Here is a 14,870-nt window from a genome sequence, read left to right on the forward strand (position 1 = left end):
GATCGACTCTAACACCCTCCCCATGACAGACGTCAAGCTAACTGGCCTATACTTCCCTGTTTTCTGCCTCCCTCTCTTCTTGAATAGAAGGGTTATATTTGCTATTTTCCAGTTTGATGGAACTTTTCCAGAATCTAGAGAATTTTGGAAAATTAACAGCAATGCATCCACTACCTCATTAGCCACCTCTTTTAAGACCCTAGGACGAAGTGTATCTGGACCTGGAGACTTGTCAGCCTGCAGCTCCATCAGTTTGCTTGGTATTACTTCTCTAGTGCTTGTAATTTCACCAAGATCCCCTGTCCCTTCCACCTCCTGATTTACAGCTATTACTGGATTTTTTTTGTATCCTCTACAGAAGACAGAAGCAAAATAGTTGTTCATTTCATCCACCGTTTCCTTATTATCTACTATTAACTCCCCATTCTCAGTCTCTAGAGGATCAACATTCACTTTACTTACTCTTTTCCTGTTTAAATACCTGTAGAAACTCTTGCTATTCATTTTTACATTTCTAGCTAGCTTCTTCTCATACTCTAATTTCTTTCTCCTGATTAAACCTTTAGTCACTCTCTGCTGTTCTTCACTTGTTATGTCTTCTCAAGCATCAGAAAGTATATCTCAAACTGACTGATTCACTGTGCTTTATAGTTATGTAAGACCCATTGTTGAAAATGCAGCACCTGTAGACTTACCAAAGAGCATGTGAATAAGCTCGAAAGCAACCAGAAACGAGCATTGAAACTGATCTGAGGTAATGCATATCAAAGTTACTCTGATACAATCAAATAACTGGAAATGTGTTCCCTTGCTGAAAGGTGAAAAAAGCTCTGACTGTCCTTCACTAGAAAACTCTTGAATCCCATCTCCCATTCCCACTGTCTCATGCCACAATCACATGAAAGTCAATGTCCAATGGAATTAAGAGAAAAGACCCCATGACAGAAATAAGGTATGAAATGAATAGACTACAAGGCAGCTCAATCCCCTACTTTATAGAACTCATAATTAATATGTAAATGATTAAGAATTTAATGAACTCAATCTGACAACATATGAAATATGGACTTTGATACAAAATGCAGAGCGTAGTAGACCTTTCATTTCTATTCTGTAAATTAATGACACTTGCATTTTGTAACATTTTGTAGTTATTTTGCATGCCTAAATAATCATAATTGTATATTTCTTTTATTATTTTATACTTTTTAAAATTTTAATGACTGTCCATAACTATGACTCCATGCTTTATTAGTAAAATCATCATAATTCAGCACATGTCACCATGATGATTTTTCAATATACCTAGATATCCATATATCTTTCAATCTATCTCCAAGAAGAACAGTCCCAACTTCTCCAATCTATCTACATAACTAAAGTTCCCCAACCCTGGAACCAATATTGTGAATCTTTTCTGCACCCTCTCTAATGTCTACACTTCCATCCTAAGTGTGTTGCCCAGAATTGAATGCAATACTGCAGCTGAGGCCAAATCAGTATGTTATACTTCCTTGCTTTTGTACTCTAATGCCCCTATTTATAAAGCGCAGGATGCCATATGCTTTATTAACCTCTCTCTCAGCCTGTTCAGCCACCTTCAGCGATTTGTGCTTATGTACATCCAGGTCCTTCTACTCCTGCACCTCTTTTAGAATTGTACCCTTTATTTTTACATTGTCTCCCCATGTTCTTCCCACCGAAATGAATCACTTCACATTTCTCCATATTAAATTTCATCAGCCACTTGCACCCATTCCACCAGCCTATTACCTCTTGAAGTTCTACGCTATCCTCCTCACAGTGCACAATACTTCCAAGTTTCATGTCATTCACAAATATTGAAATTGTGCCCTGTACAGCAAGGTCTAGGTCATTAATATAGGGCAGGAAGAGCAGGGTCCCTTAACACTGTCACGTGAGGAATTCCACTATGAACGTTCCTCCAGTCCAAAAAACAACTGTTCACCACTACTCTCTCTTTCCTGTCACTTTATCAATTTTGTATCCATGTTGCTACTGTCCCTTTTATTCCATGAGCTCTAGCTTTGCTCATAAGTCTGTTGTACAGCACTTTATCAGGTGCCTTTTTGAAGTCTATGTACAACACATCAGCTGCATTACCCTCATCAACCCTCTCAGTTACTTCATAAAAAAAAAACAAGCAAGCTAGTTAAACACAATTTGCCCTTAACAAATCCGTGCTGGCTTTACCTCAATTAACCCACATTTGCCCAAGTGACTGTTACTTTTGACCCAAATTATCATTTCTAAAAGCTTCTCCTTCAGCGAAGTTAAACTGACTGGCCTGTAGTTGCTGGGCTTATCTTTACATTTTTTTTTGAACAATGGTGTAACATTTGCAATTCTCCAGTCCTCTGGCACCTTCCCTGAGTCTAAGGAAGATTGGAAAATGATGGCCAATGCCTCTGCAATTTCCACTGTCACTTTCTTCAGTTCCCTTGGGTGCATCACATCAAGTCCTGGTGCCTTATCAACCTTAAGTACATCCAGTCTATCCAGTACCTCTTCCTTTTTAATATTTAATCTCCAGGTGTCTGAACTATCTCCTCTCTCACCATGAGCTGGGCAGCATCTTCATTCTTGGTAAAGACAGATACAAAGTATTCATGTAATACCCCAGCTATGCCACCTGCCTCCACGTGTAGATCTTTTTTTGGTCCATAATTGGCCCCATTCCACTTTTTACCACCCTTTTGCTATTTATATACCATTAGAAGGCTTTTATGTTCCTCTTAATATTAGCCTCCCGTGTTTTCTCATACTCTCTTTGATTTCCTTATTTGTTGTTTCAATTCCCCTCTCAACCTTTTATATAGAGCCTGGGGGCCAGATTCTCATGTCTTTGTTGCAAAATGTGAGTCAGGCCCTTTCTTGATGTTCAAAATGCACACCCTACTCATGACTTACTTTGCCTAGGATTTTCATCTTTTCACACAGGGTTTGGGTTCACAATGTGATTTGTGAGCCATGATGGAGCACAGGAGGAGCCTGGGTGTGTTGGTGTGCTGCTTCAAAGGCTCACCCAACACCCCCAACAACCCCATGCTCCCTGCATGCCCATATTCCCATGCTATCTCATGCCCCCTCCATGCCCTCTCATATTTCCCAATGCCACTTCTATGCCCCTCAGATTTCTTATGCTCCCTCAGATCCCCTAGGCTCCTCTATGACCCCTCAGATCCCCATGCCACACCATGTCCCCTCCATGCCCACCATGTATTGCCCGTAGCATTTCACCCAGTATGGAGCCATGCAATAGCAATGCAGGTATGAAAATATTAAACCTGTAACAATCTAATTAAACACTCATTCAAGCCTCTGTCATTGATACTGCAAAAAGAAACTCTATTTCTATAGAAAAAAGTTTATTCCCTTAAATGGCCATTAAATTACATAAACAAACAGCCATATAGTCAGAAACCACCTCGTGTAGATTATATTATTACAACTTCTTTAAACTGTCAATCATTCTCATGACTAGCTGTGTCAATAGGCCACCTGCTGAACTAAGTACTCCAGAAGCTTTTGGAACTCAGCCAAGCCTTTATAATTGCTACAGCTGTCAAAATATTAGATGGCAGCTACAAGACTCTGAAATTGAATTTTGAAAATTGAACAAACAGATGGTGTTACATTTCCATTTCAAAGCAGATTCCCTGTCTATCAATGGAGGGGAGCAGTGCTTAGTTGTTTTAACTTTCAACAGCAGGGCCATTCTTTTCAAAGTAAAAGATGACTGGCTATTTAAATCTCAGTCCAAAACACATCTGGAGAGTTTCCCAGCACATTTTTCTGCAGCTATGAATGCATTTTGGTGCTTTCTCCATTGGGAAGCTTATTATAATGCATGTCAACATTTGTACAATTTTGGTCAATGTAATGATCAACTTACCTTTGCATAACAGAGCCCAGTGATGAATCACTGCATTAAAAGTACTTCTACATTACAATACAGCATCTAATGATCATATTTGAAGGTGTTAAAACATTTAACACTTGTCAGAATGTTCCTGACTTTGCAGTGGTCAGGAATCCTCCAAAGCAGTTTTTTTGGGTCGTCCAAAACCCTCACCAACGCAGTAGCCTGTTGGGGGGGAAATGCAATTTTCCCATAGTCCTCATAACGGAGGCCCCAACCTTGGAAGACGTGCATATGCAAGGCTTTTCTAACCCGTGAAATAACCACACAAAATCGGCGCAGGGTCTGGAAGATGCAGAAAAATTGCTTCTCCTGCAAAAAAAAATTATAATTTGCATTTTGTGAGCCGTTTCCTGCCTCCATGAGGGGACAAAAATCCAACCCTGGTTCTCAATTGCATTATCCACCTGACGTCTGTCATAAGCACACCTTTTCTTCTTCATCTTAATCTCCATCTTTTTCATCACGCAGGGAGTTCTGGATTTGTTTGCCCTACCTTTCTCCTTAGTGGGAACGTACCTTGACTGTACCCAAATTATCTCTTTAAAGGCAGCCCATTGTTCAGTTACAGTTGTGCCTGTCAATCTTTAATTCCAATTGATCTGAGGCAGATGCGTTCTCACCCCATTGAAGATGATTTTCCCCCAGTTAATTATTCTTACTCAGGATTGTTCCTTGTCCTTTTCCACAGACATGCAACTCTGATAATCAGCATCACAAAAGGTGTACTTGAGGGAAATATATTTTATGTCATATTTCCCACTACTACACTGCATATGTTTAGTTACTTCTCTTCTGCTCATATCTTCAAAAGAACTAGGGGTGAAAAGGGTGGAACTCTGCTGGATCCAAGGCTCATGCAAAATTCAAGCTATCCCCTCACTACTAGTCCAATGCCCCCCCTTCATTCCATGAATTTTAGATCCCATTTTATTTCCAGCATTTCTAATTAATGGATAAATTGAAGAATTATTATCATCACTACCATTCAGATTTAAGATCTTTTTCAAAGCTTTTATTGGTCTTTCTGTATATGAACAAACTATTCTGATGGTTTCTGAGTTTCTATATAGCTTCATAAAATCCCAAGATCATTCTCAGAAAGTCACAAAATTCATGCCGCCTCATGATTGGACTGGAGGAGGCTGCATTCAAGAATTCAGAAGGGAAAACAACAATTGAGAAAAACAAAGTATAGAAAGAGGAAGGATTGAGGCATTACCTGAGATAGTGCCTCATTCTACCAGAGTGAAAGTAGGTATGTAGAAAAAAAAGGTATCAAATACAAACAGAGACAAAAAGTAACTGGACAAGCAATAAGACTGACAAATAAGAATGGCTGGAAAGTGAAAGAGTGGCTTGCTACTATAATAAATATTTTTCCTAATCTTGGATTAAAGGTTAAGTGTATAAATAGAAGTACGTAATTTCCTATGAGGAGAAATTGAGGAGACTGGGTCTATACTGTCTAGAATTTAGAAGAATGAGAGGCAATCTCATTGAAACATACAAAATTCTTACAAAGCTCGACAGGGTGGATACAGGGAGGATGTTTCCCCTGGCTGGAGATCTAGAACCAGGGGACACAGTCTTAGAATAAAGGTTAAGCCATTTAGGACTGAGATGGGGAGAATTTCTTCACTCAGAAAGTGGTGAATCTTTTGAACTCTCTACCTCAGAGGGCTGTTGAAGCTCAGTCATTGAAGTCATTCAAGACTTCTAGTTCAAGATTTCTAGTTAGAAAAGACATCAAGGGGTATAGGTATGATGTGGGAAAATGGTGTTGAGGTAGAAGATCTGATTGAATGGCGAAGCAGGCTGGAGGGGCCAAATGGCCCACTTCTGCTCCTATTTCCTATGTTCCTCTGGTTTTCCTGGACTGTTTGCAGTTGTCTCTATGCAGAAAATATACAAGAAACTCAAGATTAGGTCACTGTGTGTATATATATTAATGAATTCTATGAAAGAATAAAGAGTTGTGTATCCATATTTAAAGGTTACACTAAGTTAGGTGGTGCAGCAAGTTGTATAGATGGGATCAGAATTTACAAATAGACAGGGACAGACTGAGTTAAATATGGGGAAGTGTGAAGTCATTTACTCTGGATCCAAGAAACATAATTTGGAACATTTGCTTAATGGTTAGAATCTAGAATCGTAGGGGAGCAAAGAGATTTAGATGTCCTTGTGCACAAATCACTAAAAGCTGCCGCATAGATACAAAAAGTAATTAAAAGGACAAATAGAATGTTGGCCTTTATCTCAAACAGGGTTAAAATTCAAAGTTTGGGAAGTCAGGTGTCAGTTCTTTAGAACTTTAGTCAGACCCCAGCTGAAGTATTACATTCTGTTTTTGATACTGAGCCTTCGAAAGATATAAAACAAAAACAGAATTACCTGGAAAAACTCAGCAGGTCTGGCAGTATCGGCGGAGAAGAAAAGAGTTGACGTTTCGAGTCCTCATGACCCTTCGACAGAACTTGAGTTCGAGTCCAGGAAAGAGCTGAAATATAAGCTGGTTTAAGGTGTGTGTGTGGGGGGCGGAGAGATAGAGAGACAGAGAGGTGGGGGGGGTGGTGTGGTTGTAGGGACAAACAAGCAGTGATAGAAGCAGATCATCAAAAGATGTCAACGACAATAGTACAATAGAACACATAGGTGTTAAAGTTAAACTTGGTGATATTATCTAAACAAATGTGCTAATTAAGAATGGATGGTAGGGCACTCAAGGTATAGCTCTAGTGGGGTTTTTTTTATAATGGAAATAGGTGCTAAGGAAAATCTTTATAATTTATTGGAAAAAAAAAGGAAGGGGGAAACAGAAAGGGGGTGGGGATGGGGGAGGGAGCTCACGACCTAAAGTTGTTGAATTCAATATTCAGTCCGGAAGGCTGTAAAATCCCTAGTCGGAAGATGAGGTGTTGTTCCTCCAGTTTGCGTTGGGCTTCACTGGAACAATGCAGCAAGCCAAGGACAGACATGTGGGCAAGAGAGCAGGGTGGAGTGTTAAAATGGCAAGCGACAGGGAATTTGGGTCATTCTTGCGGACAGACCGCAGGTGTTCTGCAAAGCGGTCGCCCAGTTTATGTTTGGTCTCTCCAATGTAGAGGAGACCACATTGGGAGCAACGAATGCAGTAGACTAAGTTGGGGGAAATGCAAGTGAAATGCTGCTTCACTTGAAAGGAGTGTTTGGGTCCTTGGACGGTGAGGAGAGAGGAAGTGAAGGGGCAGGTGTTGCATCTTTTGCGTGGGCATGGGTTTGTGCCATAGGAGGGGGTTGAGGAGTAGGGGGTGATGGAGGAGTGGACCAGGGTGTCCTGGAGGGAGCGATCCCTATGGAATGCCAATAAGTGGGGTGAAGGGAAGATATGTTTGGTGGTGGCATCATGCTGGAGTTGGCGGAAATGGCGGAGGATGATCCTTTGAATGCGGAGGCTGGTGGGGTGATAAGTGAGGACAAGGGGGACCCTATCATGTTTCTGGGAGGGAGGAGAAGGCGTGAGGGCGGATGCGCAGGAGATGGGCCGGACACGGTTGAGGGCCCTGTCAACGACCGTGGGTGGAAAACCTCGGTTAAGGAAGAAGGAGGACATGTCAGAGGAACTGTTTTTGAATGTAGCATCATCGGAACAGATGCGACGGAGGCGAAGGAACTGAGAGAATGGGATGGAGTCCTTACAGGAAGCGGGGTGTGAGGAGCTGTAGTCGAGATAGCTGTGGGAGTCGGTGGGTTTGTAATGGATATTGGTGGACAGTCTATCACCAGAGATTGAGACAGAGAGGTCAAGGAAGGGAAGGGAAGTGTTAGAGATGGACCACGTGAAAATAATGGAGGGGTGGAGATTGGAAGCAAAATTAATAAATTTTTCCAAGTCCTGACGAGAGCATGAAGCGGCACCGAAGTAATCATCGATGTACCAGAGAAAGAGTTGTGGAAGGGGGCCGGAGTAGGACTGCAACAAGGAATGTTCCACATACCCCATAAAGAGACAGGCATAGCTGGGGCCCATGCGGGTACCCATAGCCACACCTTTTATTTGGAGGAAGTGAGAGGAGTTGAAGGAGAAATTGTTCAGCGTGAGAACAAGTTCAGCCAGATGGAGGAGAGTAGTGGTGGATGGGGATTGTTCGGGCCTCTGTTCGAGGAAGAAGCTAAGGGCCCTCAGACCATCCTCGTGGGGGATGGAGGTGTAGAGGGATTGGACGTCCATGGTGAAGAGGAAGCGGTAGGGGCCAGGGAACTGGAAATTGTTGATGTGACGTAAGGTGTCAGAGGAATCACGGATGTAGGTGGGAAGGGACTGGACAAGGGGAGAGAGAAGGGAGTCAAGATAATGAGAAATGAGTTCTGTGGGGCAGGAGCAAGCTGAGACGATCGGTCTACCGGGGCAGTTCTGTTTGTGGATTTTGGGTAGGAGATAGAAGCGGGCCGTCCGAGGTTGGGCGACTATCAGATTGGAAGCTGTGGGAGGGAGATCCCCAGAGGAGATGAGGTCAGTGACAGTCCTGGAAACAGTGGCTTGATGTTCAGTGGTGGGGTCATGGTCCAGGGAGAGGTAGGAGGAAGTGTCTGCGAGTTGACCCTCAGCCTCCGCGAGGTAGAGGTCAGTGCGCCAGACAACAACAGCACCACCCTTGTCAGTGGGTTTGATGACAATGTCAGGGTTGGACCTGAGAGAATGGAGTGCAGTAAGTTCAGAGAGAGACAGGTTAGAATGGGTGAGAGGAGCAGAGAAATTGAGACGACTAATGTCGCGCTGACAGTTCTCAATGAAAAGATCGAGAGAAGGTAAGAATCCAGAGGGAGGGGTCCAGGTGGAGGGAGAATATTGGAGATGGGTAAAAGGATCCGTTGAACTGGGAGAGGACTCCTGGCCAAAGAAGTGAGCCCGGAGACGAAGACGGCGGAAGAAGAGTTCAGTATCATGCTGAGCCCGAAATTCATTGAGGTGAGGACGTAAGGGTATGAAACTAGGTCCTTTGCTGAGCACTGAACGTTCAGCATCGGAGAGGGGAAGGTCAGGGGGTATAGTGAATACACGGCTGGGGTTGGGACTGGAAGAAAGGGTGGGGACGGAGGGACAGGCAGGGGTGGAGGGTCCTAGATGGGTGTTGGTGTAGACGAGTTGTTGGAGCTTGCGTTCCTTAGCACTTGAGAGAAAGAGAAAAAGTTTCTTGTTGAGGCGTCGGATGAGCCGAAGGATAAAATGAAACTGGGGGCACGCGCAGCTTTGAAAAAGGGTACGGCGGTGCTGCTGGAGGGAGAGGTCGAGTGTGTTCATATGGCGGCGCATGGCACTGAGAGTGGATTTCAGAATGTGACGGGAACAGCAGTCCGAGAAACGTTTTATGTCCCGGAGATACCTGTAATCCTGGGTGGGTTCGAAACATGAGGGGTGGAATTTCAGTTGAAGGAACGCAAGCTCCAACAACTCATCGACACCAACACCCATCTAGGACCCTCCACCCCTGCCTGTCCCTCCGTCCCCACCCTTTCTTCCAGTCCCAACCCCAGCCGTGTATTCACTATACCCCCTGACCTTCCCCTCTCCGATGCTGAACGTTCAGTGCTCAGCAAAGGACTTAGTTTCATACCCTTACGTCCTCACCTCAATGAATTTCGGGCTCAGCATGATACTGAACTCTTCTTCCGCCGTCTTCGTCTCCGGGCTCACTTCTTTGGCCAGGAGTCCTCTCCCAGTTCAACGGATCCTTTTACCCATCTCCAATATTCTCCCTCCCCCTGGACCCCTCCCTCTGGATTCTTACCTTCTCTCGATCTTTTCATTGAGAACTGTCGGCGCGACATTAGTCGTCTCAATTTCTCTGCTCCTCTCACCCATTCTAACCTGTCTCTCTCTGAACTTACTGCACTCCATTCTCTCAGGTCCAACCCTGACATTGTCATCAAACCCGCTGACAAGGGTGGTGCTGTTGTTGTCTGGCGCACTGACCTCTACCTCGCGGAGGCTGAGGGTCAACTCGCAGACACTTCCTCCTACCTCTCCCTGGACCATGACCCCACCACTGAACATCAAGCCACTGTTTCCAGGACTGTCACTGACCTCATCTCCTCTGGGGATCTCCCTCCCACAGCTTCCAACCTGATAGTCGCCCAACCTCGGACGGCCCGCTTCTATCTCCTACCCAAAATCCACAAACAGAACTGCCCCGGTAGACCGATCGTCTCAGCTTGCTCCTGCCCCACAGAACTCATTTCTCGTTATCTTGACTCCCTTCTCTCTCCCCTTGTCCAGTCCCTTCCCACCTACATCCGTGATTCCTCTGACACCTTACGTCACATCAACAATTTCCAGTTCCCTGGCCCCTACCGCTTCCTCTTCACCATGGACGTCCAATCCCTCTACACCTCCATCCCCCACCAGGATGGTCTGAGGGCCCTTAGCTTCTTCCTCGAACAGAGGCCCGAACAATCCCCATCCACCACTACTCTCCTCCGTCTGGCTGAACTTGTTCTCACGCTGAACAATTTCTCCTTCAACTCCTCTCACTTCCTCCAAATAAAAGGTGTGGCTATGGGTACCCGCAAGGGCCCCAGCTATGCCTATCTCTTTATGGGGTATGTGGAACATTCCTTGTTGCAGTCCTACTCTGGCCCCCTTCCACAACTCTTTCTCCGGTACATCGATGATTACTTCGGTGCCGCTTCATGCTCTCGTCAGGACTTGGAAAAATTTATTAATTTTGCTTCCAATCTCCACCCCTCCATCATTTTCACGTGGTCCATCTCTGACACTTCCCTTCCCTTCCTTGACCTCTCTGTCTCAATCTCTGGTGATAGACTGTCCACCAATATCCATTACAAACCCACCGACTCCCACAGCTATCTCGACTACAGCTCCTCACACCCCGCTTCCTGTAAGGACTCCATCCCATTCTCTCAGTTCCTTCGCCTCCGTCTCATCTGTTCCGATGATGCTACATTCAAAAACAGTTCCTCTGACATGTCCTCCTTCTTCCTTAACCGAGGTTTTCCACCCACGGTCGTTGACAGGGCCCTCAACCGTTTCCGGCCCATCTCCCGCGCATCCGCCCTCACGCCTTCTCCTCCCTCCCAGAAACATGATAGGGTCCCCCTTGTCCTCACTTATCACCCCACCAGCCTCCGCATTCAAAGGATCATCCTCCGCCATTTCCGCCAACTCCAGCATGATGCCACCACCAAACACATCTTCCCTTCACCCCACTTATTGGCATTCCATAGGGATCGCTCCCTCCGGGACACCCTGGTCCACTCCTCCATCACCCCCTACTCCTCAACACCCTCCTATGGCACAACCCCATGCCCATGCAAAAGATGCAACACCTGCCCCTTCCCTTCCTCTCTCCTCACCGTCCAAGGACCCAAACACTCCTTTCAAGTGAAGCAGCATTTCACTTGCATTTCCCCCAACTTAGTCTACTGCATTCGTTGCTCCCAATGTGGTCTCCTCTACATTGGAGAGACCAAACATAAACTGGGCGACCGCTTTGCAGAACACCTGCGGTCTGTCCGCAAGAATGACCCAAACCTCCCTGTCGCTTGCCATTTTAACACTCCACCCTGCTCTCTTGCCCACATGTCTGTCCTTGGCTTGCTGCATTGTTCCAGTGAAGCCCAACACAAACTGGAGGAACAAAACCTCATCTTCCGACTAGGGACATTACAGCCTTCCAGACTGAATATTGAATTCAACAACTTTAGGTCGTGAGCTCCCTCCCCCATCCCCACCCCCTTTCTGTTTCCCCCTTCCTTTTTTTTCCCAATAAATTATAAAGATTTTCCTTTTCCTACCTATTTCCATTATAAAAAAAACCCCACTAGAGCTATACCTTGAGTGCCCTACCATCCATTCTTAATTAGCACATTCGTTTAGATAATATCACCAACTTTAACTTTAACACCTATGTGTTCTATTGTACTATTGTCGTTGACATCTTTTGATGATCTGCTTCTATCACTGCTTGTTTGTCCCTACAACCACACCCCCCCCCCTCCACCTCTCTGTCTCTCTATCTCTCCGCCCCCCACACACACACCTTAAACCAGCTTATATTTCAGCTCTTTCCTGGACTCGAACTCAAGTTCTGTCGAAGGGTCATGAGGACTCGAAACGTCAACTCTTTTCTTCTCCGCCGATGCTGCCAGATCTGCTGAGTTTTTCCAGGTAATTCTGTTTTTGTTTTGGATTTCCAGCATCCGCAGTTTTTTTGTTTTTATCTTCAAAAGATATATTGGCTTAGAAGGGATACATTGCAGGTTCACTTGAATAATAGCAAAATGAATGGTTAAGTTATTAGGACAGGTAACATAAACTTGGCTAGTATTCCTTGAGGTTTAGAAGATTGAGCAGTGATTAATTAAGCTCTTTAAATGATAAAGAGATTCAACATGGCATTACAACAAAACTATTTTCCTTTGTTAGGGGAATCCAGGACAAGGTTGAGAACAAGGTCAAAAAAGGCATAAAGGATCCTAAGCATTAAAATAGAGGCATAGAGTACAAAAGCAAGGAAGTTATGATGAATCTTTATAAAACACAGGTATGGCCTCAACTGTAGTATTATTTCCAATCCTGGGCACCACACTTAAAGAAGGATGTCAGGACCTTGGAGATGGTTCATAAAAGATTTATGAAAATGATTCCAGAGATGAGGGATTTCAGTCACGTGGCTAGATTGGAGAAGCTGGGACTATTCTCCTTAGAGAAGGTTGAGAGATGATTAGATAGAAGTGTTCAAAATCATGAGGGGGCTAGACAAATAGAGGCAACCTGCTCTCATTGGTGGAAGGGTCGAGAACCAGAGGGTAGATTTAAGATGATTGGCAAATAACCAGAAGCAACATGAGGAAAACCTTTTTTATGCAGCAAGTGGTTACGATCTGGAGCGGATTGTCTGAAAGGACGATGGAGGCAGATTTAATCGTGGCTTTCAAAGAGGAATTGGATAAACACCTGAGGGGAAACAATTTGCAGGGCTACAGGGAAAGGGCAGGGGAGTCTGATTAACTAAATTGCTCATGCAGAGAACTGGCATAGGCTTGATAGACAAATGGCGCTTTTCTGTGCTGTTACTATGCTATGAAGGCTATTTAGAAGTGAAATCAGGAGACAGTTATTTGCACAGAGGATAGAGGAAATCTGTAACACTCTTCCCCAAAAATATTATGAGTGATGGTCCAACTGAAATCTTCAAGACTGAAATCAATACAAATTTGTTAGGTAACATGTCATGAAGCTATTAATGTTTATTATTGGGAAATTATTTTCCTTTTAAAATAGAGGTTTAGTCTGTGGGTGTATCTTAATTGGATTAAAGCCAGCTAGTCTGGGCGTTTTGATGTGTACTAGTTTTGAGATGTAAGAGAGGCAGAGTGCATTTGCATTTTGTTGAATAAAGCAAGAAGGGGAGTGAAATCTGGCACCGATCTAGTAGAGACCAAGCAATGTTTATATTATTAATAAAATTGGAACTATGAAAGGGGCTTTATTGTTAGAAGAGGTGGAGTTCAAAGGGGCTGGTGATATAATGAAAATTCACATTCAATGAGATGTGCTAGGTATAACAGATAGCAGTTTCGTGTGTGCAGGGCAGAGGCAATGTAAGATCAAATCCTGTAAGCCTACCACTGTGTTTGCAAAGGAATCTCATTTTGAATTTGTAAATTGAAAATGCTTTGCCTAGTGTCTGCTTAAAGTCTATGGATTGCTGTTGCCTTAATGGAGATTAGCCTGGGAATTTGTTAAAAGTTATGATAGTAGTAATTTGTAGTCATGTGTATATATTTAACTTGTGTAAATTTTAAAAATGTCTCATGTAGTTTGATATAAAAACTCCTTGAGAACTGGTGGTCTGATTCCTGAATTTAGAGCTGCATCTCAAACATACCACTTAAAATATAGGTTGTGACAGTTGTTAAAAGCTTCCCTCTGGGATTTTTAAATAACTCAGCTTTACCAGCTGCTGGGTCATAACAAAGAGTATCCAGGATATGAAGTGCAGGTGAGTAAATGAAGCTGTGGTACAGTTCAGCCATGTTCTAATTGAATGATCAGACAAGGTAAAAGGGCTGAATGACCTATACTCATTCTTATGTTCCCCAGATATGGATGGTAAACTTCTAACTGGTATTTTGCTGATGATTTAAGGTGTAAAGGTCCACTGATGCCCTTTGCTCAATAGTCCTTGAAGGGTTTATTGGTTCACTAACCACAGCATTCCTCATGTTTTCTCTAATGTCTTTAGTTATGGAGGTGAGCAGGGTGAAGAGGAGACTTGGGAAATGGAATAAGAGTTCTGAGGGATTGACACAGGTTGGCTATTCAGAGTTCTGGAGGCAGTACCACAGATTCAGGTAGTGGCTGCAAGCAGGGAGGAATTAAATTTGCTGACTAACTGTTGGAAGGGCATAATCTGGTGCCTTATTCTGTTACCTCTCACTCTATCTTTCGATGCTAAAACAAGGAATGAACAAAGTAACCAGGCCAGGAGCATAGTGCAACAACATACCCTTAATAGATTAATCCCTGGTGTTTCTGCAGGCCAGGCGTGACTGAGTTTATCATTTAACAGGCTGAGAGGGCCCTTGGAGTTACTGACAGGAACAGGGTCGGTAACTCTTTAACCTGTGCTAGTGAGTAACAGGGGCAGAGCTTGTGGCGTTACCCCGGTAACAGAAGTTGCAGAATTCCCTGGTTGATCACTGCAATGTAAATCTCCCGCCTAGATCCGTGGACTGAAACCCGCAACTAACACACACACACACACACACATACAGAGTCATCGTCTGAAAGCTCCCTGAGTCTTGATGCTTTAGACAGCTCGGAGGGAAGATGGGCTCAGGCTGGTCCAAAGCCCATCACAAGGTGATCAAGGTGACTCCGGTGTCCGTAGGAGAAGCGGATACTTGCCCCAGAGGCGAA

This window comes from Carcharodon carcharias, chromosome 20, assembly GCF_017639515.1.
Source record: "Carcharodon carcharias isolate sCarCar2 chromosome 20, sCarCar2.pri, whole genome shotgun sequence".
NCBI classification, from domain to species: Eukaryota; Metazoa; Chordata; class Chondrichthyes; order Lamniformes; family Lamnidae; genus Carcharodon; species Carcharodon carcharias.